Below are 10,020 nucleotides of genomic sequence, written 5' to 3' on the forward strand. Positions count from 1 at the left end.
AGCAGCCGCTCAGCTTCACTGAGTTATGAAGGCCAGCGATGGAAACAGCTGCCCGGTCCGCCCAAAGATAACAGAACCTTGCACCACCTTGAAGGCTAACTAATGAACACATCATATCTCAAAGCAAGAAATTCACCACTTAATGGGATTTCATGTACTGGACTATTTCTTTGTCAGGACCAGAAACTACCTAGAGACTCCGCTGGTTGCCTGGCAACTGGTCCTGGTCCTGCCTGAGATATGATGTCTTGATTAGTGCACTCTGGAAGTGATGGAGGCAGATTTCTGACCATTGGACTATTGTTTCTGTGTGTTGAGACATTATGCTAGGCTATGCTAATATGGCTTTACCTTTAACGTGTTGCGAATATATGTGTATCTACCAGAAGCAGATGAGGTGTTTTTGTATCTCGTCCATATTTGTGTGGTTATTAGCCGTCTTTTTGCTGCCCATTGGGGTGGGAACCTGAACGAGATGTTAGTGTTTTGAGAACATGTTAATCAGATTAAGATATTGTGGTAAAAATTTAAAAAACGGAGACTCTGTGAAACACCAACGTTATGTTGCCCCATTAAATATCTGATGCTAGCTGCATTTTTTTTTTATTTATTTATCTGCAAGGACTTTAAAGACCATCAAATCTAGACCGAGCTCTGAGACCGGGCTCTGAAAAATATGGATCCAGTTTCATTCAGGAGTGAGGAGAGATTCAGGAGTCAAGCGTGTGTTTGCCGTTTGTTCTGACGAATAATGCCTTCAACAACACCCGTTTGTGGCAGGTTCTGAGAAAAACCTCTGCCCTTCATTCCATGTACTTCCACCCCTGCTGGGAGAGCTAACACAGACACACATGGACACACAAGCTGCACACAGAAACACACCAACGCGCTTACGACTCGCTGACCGACACACACTCTTTCTCTGTCAGTCACACACGCATGCACGCACACAGACACACAGACACACACACACACACACACACACACACACACACACACGCACACACACATAAATTCCCTGGAGGCCAGGCGGGGGGTCTGGCTGGGACGGACACATGCTGGGATCAGAGCAGCAGCGTGTGATTCACATCTCTCTCTCTCTCTCTCTCTCTCTCTCTCTCTCTCTCTCTCTCTCTCTCTCTCTCTCTCTCTCTCTCCCTCTTTCAATCTTTCACTTCCTTCTTTCTCTTCTCATTGACAGCCCCCCCCCCTCTCCCTGCCCTGTTTACCGCCCCACCTCCCTGGGCCTTTGAAAACCTGAGTGTTTCAAATGTATTCTGCACACAAACTCATCTGAGGACCTTTTCTGAACCTATAGAAGCAATTAGATATTTGTGATTGAAATCTGTTGATTTTAGCTCTCGCCCTCTCCTTCAACGAACCATGTGTTTTCTGTCTTGATCCTACACTCCCCTCCTTCCATCTGTCCTCATTTCATGTAGCTAGCTGGGTACAAAACTCCTCATTACTGTAATTTAGAGAGCATGCCGCTCCCCTAATGGCCTCAGGGGCCCAAAGAATATCAAGTGCTGTTTAATTTTTTAATTCTATTCAGGCTTTACACTCCTGCCATCCCTCCACCAGCTCTTCTGTCCATCTTTCTATCAAGTCGGATCCCATTTACTGTCCCTCGACAAAGCTGCTAAAAGTCTCCAACATGTTCTCTCGTTTTTTGAGTGGAGGGGTTGGACGCACATTTTAAAAGCATATCAAAGCACCACGTCGCTTCCCTTTATTTCATCAAATCTTTTCAAGGCATCCAACAAGTGTTTACATGTTTTAGGGTTGTTCATGCTGGATATGTACTTATTGAACTCTCTCATTTTCTGAATTAGACAAATCTCCATGGTTACTTAGGCATTGGAGAGCAGGTGGAGGCCCCTTGAGGATGCATTAGGACCTTCTTGCAAAGAGGAGATGCATCTTAGCTGTAAGCTAAACTGTGCATCAGGCCTGTTAAATATGAGCTTCAATGAGGGCAATCTGAAAGACAAGGTAATGCATATGCATGAAGGCATTTATTGTAAATATATTTGTATACTTTGTATTTATTTGGTAAAAGCTATATACATACATAAAAAGCAGTTTCTGAATTGAATTATTATCAGCAATAGAAGCTTTTAAAATAAAAAAAAGAAAGAGAAAAAAGTTAATAGCAATAAAATACAGGTAAGTTAGAAACCCACTCAGGGCATATATCTTTAAAAAAAAAAATTCAGAGAAAAAGTACATACAAATCCATCTACAATCCAAAGTTGTCAATTCCTTCCCCTCTTCATCCTCCTCTTCACTTCTTTTCCACTATTGTATGTTGGCTGTTCAAATCGAACTGAATTGAATTCCAGATTCTTCAGTAACAGATGATTGAACTGAGTATCTTAAAAACAGAAGATATCAACATGAGGATATAGGGAGGCAGTTTTAAGGGTCTGCATAAAGATTAAGTGGCTACCAACGAATATAGAAACTGCAAACGTACATCCATTTACACAAGATAATTGTAAGTTGCAGTGCTTGACATTTCATTTTTTTGTCCAGGCCTGTGCACACTGAGACTGAGAGACTTGCTTGAAACGTTAAGAAAAACTGCCAACAACCACCAAGCAGAAACAAAAATCATTGATAGTTCTTGTTCGCTGTTTAAGGAAAAGAGGAGCAGAAAAAAAAGACCTAACCACTCTCCCTAATGTTAAAATTGAATAAATCATTTTCTAGATTCAAGATTAAAATTTGTAACATTATGGAAAGCTCAATAAAACACAATTAGGCAGCATTGACGTCAAGAGAAAACAAACATGGTTACAGGGCAAGACATTTGCAAGAGGGTGATAATGTATTCTAATGAACAAGCAGCCAGCTGGACCATTTCTGACCGGGTCCATTAAACGACTTGTTAATGTCCCCTCAGACATTCAAGACTTATTTGTTGTGTGAGTGTGCATAAATTAATGAATCATTTTTGATTGTTTGTATAATTTGTATGTAATGTTTCCTTTTCCTTCTTCTACAACACAATCCTGCTCTTCCCCCAAATGCTACAGCTTATTTGGCTTGTGTGTGTGTGTGTGTGTGTGTGTGTGTGTGTGTGTGTGTGTGTGTGTGTGTGTGTGTGTGTGTGTGTGTGTGAGAGAGAGAGAAAGAGAGAGAGAGAGAGAGAGAGAGAGAGAGAGAGAGAGAGAGAGAGAGAGAGAGAGAGAGAGAGAGAGAGAGATGTTCTGGAATAACCGTTTCTAATGTACCTGATAAGAAATTGCGGGTAAGAATGAGAAAACAATCCCAACAAAAGACAGGTAGCATTAACACATACTGCTGAGCTTCACAATGCAGAGAGTCCAGAGTTGAAAACACTTTTTTCAAATTGATGCCCAGAGTTTCTCACACGTTTTCATGTTACTTTTTTTTGTGTTTGTAGGTAAAAATGGGATATTCAGTCTGGCTCTGAGTTACTCCCATTGTAACTATGTGTTTAAAACATATACATTTGCTCTCTGTCTACTATAGGCCCCCTACTGTGATCTTATATCCTTTCATCAGTTTCAAAGCACTCACAGGCATTTATTCAATACACAACTTCAAATCTTAAAGGAGCTTTCTGAACGTTAATATAGGAGCCCGTATTAGTTGCGACGTAAAGATATGGTGAAGTTCTTTTTACCTGAGCAGAGAATGAAGTAGCTCTCTTCCTCTGTGTTCATCTTCCCAGCTTCTCCTTTGTTGACATAGCCGGCCAGCTGTTTGTGCATTAAATTGTGTACAAGGTCACGCTTGTGTACAAGGTCACGCATCAAGGCGGTCAAGGCTCAGTGACTTCAATCAGATCCACTAGAACAGCCTATACGCCCTGCCTGAGGTGGTGAAGAGCTGCAGCTCTATTAGCACTTATAAAAACATTTTTAAAAAATCAATTAAAAGCTTGTCAGCGCTGTTCTCATTGAGTAAAATTATTATGGTTTGTTTCACTTACTTTTAATGTTGTTTTACTCACTTTTAATAGTTTGTATTACTCGCTTTTAATTGTTTGTATTACTTACTTTTAACCGTTTGCATTACTTATTTTTTGTGCCTTACTGGAGCTTTGTATTGTGTGTTCTTCTCCCCATGTATAATGATGTATTGTGTATCTTATCATCCGAGTGATAAACCAATATACAAGCAAAACATTTTGACTTGACTGAGAAACCAAATAAACAGGAGATATCCACCCAAATGTTCAGTGTTATAGACCTTCTAGTGTAAAAGCAACGCTGCAGCTGTCACTAATGGTGTTGAAATATGATAGAGGAGTAACGTTGGGATGGGATAAACTAATGGGATGAACTGAAATACTTGTAAGGAGAATTTAAAAGGAGACAATAGCTCTGCAGACAAAACATTATTACAACAATGAATGTTTCTCAAAGTATACACAGTAATAATTGTAGTTACTACATCCAAAAGAAGCCTCATTTTACTTTTCCTAGATACTCCATGTTAGGAAATATGTGCAATGTGTGGGGAACAACAGGAGAACAAAGCCCCAGTGAATGTATTTGGGTAGTTATTTTGAGATGATTTGATCCTGGTTTTTGCTAACACGGTTAATATGTAATAATTCACTCCCTACATGGATAATAATCTGTTAAGATGCAACAAGCTTCTTCAGCATTTTGAATCACAGCAACAAAATACAGCGTAGTAGTTATGATATAAAAAGAGAGATAATTTTTTAGGGTCAAAAGAATGTAATTCTGTCGAAAATTAGTTTTGAAATTAGATTTTTTTTTTTCTACAGTTATAGTAATGTGGAGGCAAACAAGAGAGGAGAAAGAAGAAAGAACAAGTGAGGGAAAGAGACAATGGAGGATGAGGAAGAGATAAAAGCACAGATGATGAACAATACAATAACATAAGAGCAAAGGCTGAAAGGCGGGTTGTGTATCGCCTCCAGCAGTGATTTCTGCCATTTTTTCAAGGCAGCCTGAGGCTTTTTACCTGCATGTCAATCACTACGATAACAACATACACACTAGCCAAACAGCCTTTCAGTCCCTAGGTGTGTTGTGTGTACGTGTGTGTGTGTGCGTGTTTGTGTGTGTGCGTGCATTTGTGTTTGTGTGAGAGTGACAGTCCTGAGACGGTGTGTAATTTGAAGTCACACTGACGAAACGTCTCTCATTTGAACTTTTATTCTTCTGCCTCTGCACGTAAACATCCTCTTAGGCGTGTGCTAAAATGCTAACTTTTTCTAGTTTTTATTAATTGGCATAGAAGAAGCTTCACATTCAAAGTAAGCATCTTCTATACCTCTAAATCTGTTCCAGCGGATCTCATTTCCCCTTAATTCCTTCTTGTCCCAATGGTTTCCTGATGGTGACCTTTCGTTTCATATCCTGCCTCTTGAATTAATCTCTCTCTCTCTCTCTCTCTCTCTCTCTCTCTCTCTCTCTCTCTCTCTCTCTCTCTCTCTCTCTCTCACTCTCTCTCTCTCTCTCTCTCTCTCTCTCTCTCTCTCTCTCTCTCTCTCTCTCTCTCTCACACACACACACGCACACACGCACACACACGCACACACTCACATAAATAAACACACTCACAGCATACACCACTGTGATGCCGTTACTTTGCAATGTGACCAGATGACTAAAAGATCAACTGCAGTAATAAAACATAACAGGAATTCAGTTCCAAGAGCCACGTTGACCTGAACAGTAAGTTTGATACAATGGCTGCCATGGGCCGGTTCGCCTGTAGTCTTTTCCAGCCTGCGTATTCTCTTGATATTAACTAGGGGTAAAGAATAAGACTTCATGATGTTCAAGAGGTGTAAGGGCGCAGCGAAAGCACTCTGCACAGCTTGTCCAATTACCTTCCTAATGGCCAGCTTGTCAGGCTGCCTCGTCTCTGTGGAGAAAGAAAGGACAAGTGGGGGTAGCAATCCATTCTCTTTCTTGTCACAGCAAAATCCCCCATTCGTCTCTTTATATGGTACGTTTGCTTTCTTTTCTTTTAAGTCCTCCTGCTCAAGTGCATCCTGCTCAAATCCAAATGGTCGTAATGCCTTGGTAGTATGAGAATAGGACGTAGAGAGAGGCCAGCTGTATTGTGGGCCTGCCAATCATTTGTCGACGCGCTTTCAGAATTGTCTGAGTTTTAATATACTTTCCCATTAAGTCTAGTTAACCACCATTCACTGTCAGTAGGTCAAAGACCAGATTAATTGTTTCTCATTAATTGCAAAATTACATTTTCAAAATCATTATGGCCTTTTCACATCTTGATCTTCAGACATTGTTTCGAACAGCACAAAATCTGGATTTTCTATCAAAGAATAGATGGTGCACTCAACACGGGTTTTACTGTTGAAATATGTTGAAAAAGACCCCAATGTCTTAAATGTGTGTGTTTTTTTTATGGTTTATAATGTTGTTGGCTGGATATTGACCTATTGCATTAAAGGTATTGTAGACTTTGTCCCCAATCACACACATCAGGACGGAATCTTTCTATATGAACAGGAGGAACGATTACATCAAACAAAACCTGTTTCAGCGTTCATACGGGCACCGGACTTTTGTTTTTAGACAGACTTGAAAAATGATCAACCTATTCTTTTATACTTAGAGGTTATCCGGGTACCCTCAGCCATGACCTGGTTGAGTTTTTAAACAGGGGTTCTTGGTGCCCTTTCAAATGGATGTGGCAAAGCTATTGATCCCAACCCTTTGACGGCCATAAAGGACTTACGGATCAAAGCTACTCAAGCTGTTGTTGTGGCCTTCCCCACACTGCTCGTTGTTATGTTATGGTCCAACTTGACCTGCTAAAGGACAGCCTACTGCTCTTAAATCAGCCAGGACGTTTGAGCAGATCTGCAGCCATAGAAAGCAAACAGCTGTAGTTAAGTACAACATTAAAGTACACGTACTTTACTTAAGTATTTCTATGTTATGCTTCTACTATACATTTTGTAATTTCTTTATAGCAGAAATTGCGCCGCTATAGCTCGGGTCCATGTTTACTTCCTGTCTGCTGATATCTCTCACACACAACTGCAACCAGAAATAGACGGGGACACAATCAGTCTGTGAAAGTGTCTCTATTTTGTATAGCGGCATCACAATTGATCACAATTGGCATCACAAATCCTGACGGATCGTTGAAAGGTGCACCGCACGAGATGGGGATCGCCTCTCAGCGGACGGGAGTCAGCAACTCATAGTTGGCGGAGCTGACAGCGTCAACTGCACAAACGACAGCAAACGTGCTGAGAGACCTCACAGTTTTTACCTGAGGGGGAGCCGGCCGGTCGGGCTTACAGGCTTCAATCTACATGGAGAGTTTTACTCGTGGTACTGCTTTTATACCAAATCATATGTATTTTAATGTACGTAACATTTTAAATGCTTGTCTTTTAATTGTATTTCTACATATTTTTAAAATACTTACTAAATTCGACACATCTCCATTACTGTGTATCTTTTCTGTTTACTTGGTACTCTGTGATATGAGATGTCTTACTTCATAGATCTTTATGTTAAAACATTGCCATATTAATTGGGCTTTAATTTACAATACCCAAGACACCAAAACCTTTGGTCTGTTAACATAAAAAAAAAAACGCACCTGAAAACTTTGCTATGAGCCTTTCATCATTTCTTTTCCAATCACAATAATCATCCCTCCCATCCACCCAGATGAGCCAAAACAAAGTAGAAAGGTACTTTATTGTTTCCTTTGTCCGAGTTCTTCATATATTTCCATTACTTTAATGATTCACATCCTCAAGCCCCAGCAAGCAAGCATGCATGCACACACACACACACACACACACACACACACACACACACACACACACACACACACACACACGTAAAGAGGTATGTTTTTGCCATGAAGAGAAACCATTTGCTCATTTTGATGGAGGCCTAAAAGAGAGGTTGAGCTGTCTAAGTGGATTTTTCATTACTAAATGTAATAGGGCAAAAAAAAAAAAATCACATCTGCTGCAGCAGGAGGGGTATTAGAATTGCTCATGTACTTTTTCATTGATATTTGTAATGACCAAAGAGGTACAGTGCAGCTGTATATGAACATTAGAAAAATTAGCGCAGTGCTCTGTCTCCAATGTGAGCGCTCACTCAGTCTCCTCCACTCGCCTGCTATCTGTAATTTGGAAAGGTACATCCAACTCACAGGGGAATGAAAAATCTTTTTTTTTCTCCGTGCTACCTCTCCGGACTGAGACAGAAGTGGAAGACTAACATAGAGGAAATAATATTGCAAATGGAAAGCTATTAGGGCAGTCGAGCACTTTCTCATGCTTCTGAAATATGTCGATTATTATGTGTTGCTGCATGACCAACTTTTAAAGACTCAAAAATTGTAATTTTCTCAGAAGACCGTGCACTCCAGCCTTTTAATGAACCTCTGAAACAGAGTGCACATGTCATGTATTTAGAAGGAAATGATCTCAGATCTTTGAGAGGATTTCTGCTGCAAATGGTTTGTGTCCTTTTTTTGTTCCTGCTCACTTCCGTCTTTAATATTTACTGCCTAAAAGGTATTTGTATTAGCACTGGTTGAAGAAGTACTCAGATCTTAACTTAGAAAAAATGGAAAATACTAACATTAAATTAGAATAAGAAAAAAAAAACATCCTAAAAAATAGAACAAAACACTGTTGTGTGCTATATTATTGTATATATCATGTTATTGGCTAATTATTGAGTTACCTGTATACCACATTTAAATGTACAGAAGTTTTAAGTGAGGTTAATTCTGACTACTGTTTTGAAAAATACATCATTTTTATAAGCTTGTATAGTTTAACTGAAAAAAGCAAAAGTAGTTACTAGCTCTCAAACAGATCAAACTGAAATATTTCCCTTTGAGGAAAAAAGCTGAAATAAATGTAAATGCACATTATTAAAGAATGATGAAAACTTAAATCTTTTGACAAAATATTGAGCTTTCTATCGATCACATGATGTGCATCAACAGATGGAGCTTCTTTGTTTTCCTGACCACTTTAAAGACTTCCTTTTTAAAATATTTAATTTCCATTTTCATGTTGTGTTCCTTCCTTCAATTCAAACATTTTACAGCTCGACATTATAGATCAACAAACCATGATATGCGGCTGTTTTTGACTTCCAACACACAATTTGTGATGAGGAAACTTAATCAATAATAGTAATAATCAATTTAATATATAGCGCTTTTCATGGTGCTCAAAGACACTTTACACAGCATTTCTAAATCATCCTAAAAAATATAAAACACATAAAACCAACCAGAACAGAGCATGCAGTCATACATTAAAAGCAATTTTAAAGAGATGGGCTTTGATTTGTGATTTGAATGTGGAGGTCAGTGTAGTATTGGATGAGTTTGGGGCGAGTGTTCCAGAGGGCGGGGGATACAGAGAAGGCTCTGTCACCCCATGTCTTGTGCTTGGCCCCATGAGGGATGGACAGGAGGTTGGCATCAGAGGAGCGGAGCTGACGGGATGGAGTGTGGTTGTGAAGCAGGTCTGTGAGGTAGGAGGGGGCCTGATTATGGAGGGCTTTGTGGGTTTTGGATCCGTTGTGGGACGGGGAGCCAGTGGAGGCGCTGGAGAACAGGTGTGATGTGATCACGGGAGCAGGCAAGCAGAAGAGTTTCGAATGTATTGGAGTTTATTTAGGATTTTGGATGATGTGCCATACATAATACTATTGCAGTAATCAATCAAACAAATCAATGAAATTCCAATTGATATAAGCTCTTTAAGTATAATGGACCTTGCATTTAATCGTAATGTTTCCGTACTTGTACAGTAGTACACTTCTATATGGACCTTAACTTCTCTTATTCTTCATATAATCATTTATTTGTCCTTCTTGTTTCTCCTTTATTTAATATACACCTTAACATGACACAAAAATAAACAAAGGACACATGTAATTAAAATGTATTTCCTCATTTCAATTTGTGAAAAATGTAAACAGCAGGGTTATTGACATATAATAATAGTCATTAATAGTTAAATATATACAGTAT

The sequence above is a fragment of the Clinocottus analis genome, unplaced genomic scaffold (genome assembly GCF_023055335.1).
Source record: "Clinocottus analis isolate CAN_PGR_092001 unplaced genomic scaffold, fCliAna1.0.p SCAF_7, whole genome shotgun sequence".
In the NCBI taxonomy this organism is placed as follows: domain Eukaryota; kingdom Metazoa; phylum Chordata; class Actinopteri; order Perciformes; family Cottidae; genus Clinocottus; species Clinocottus analis.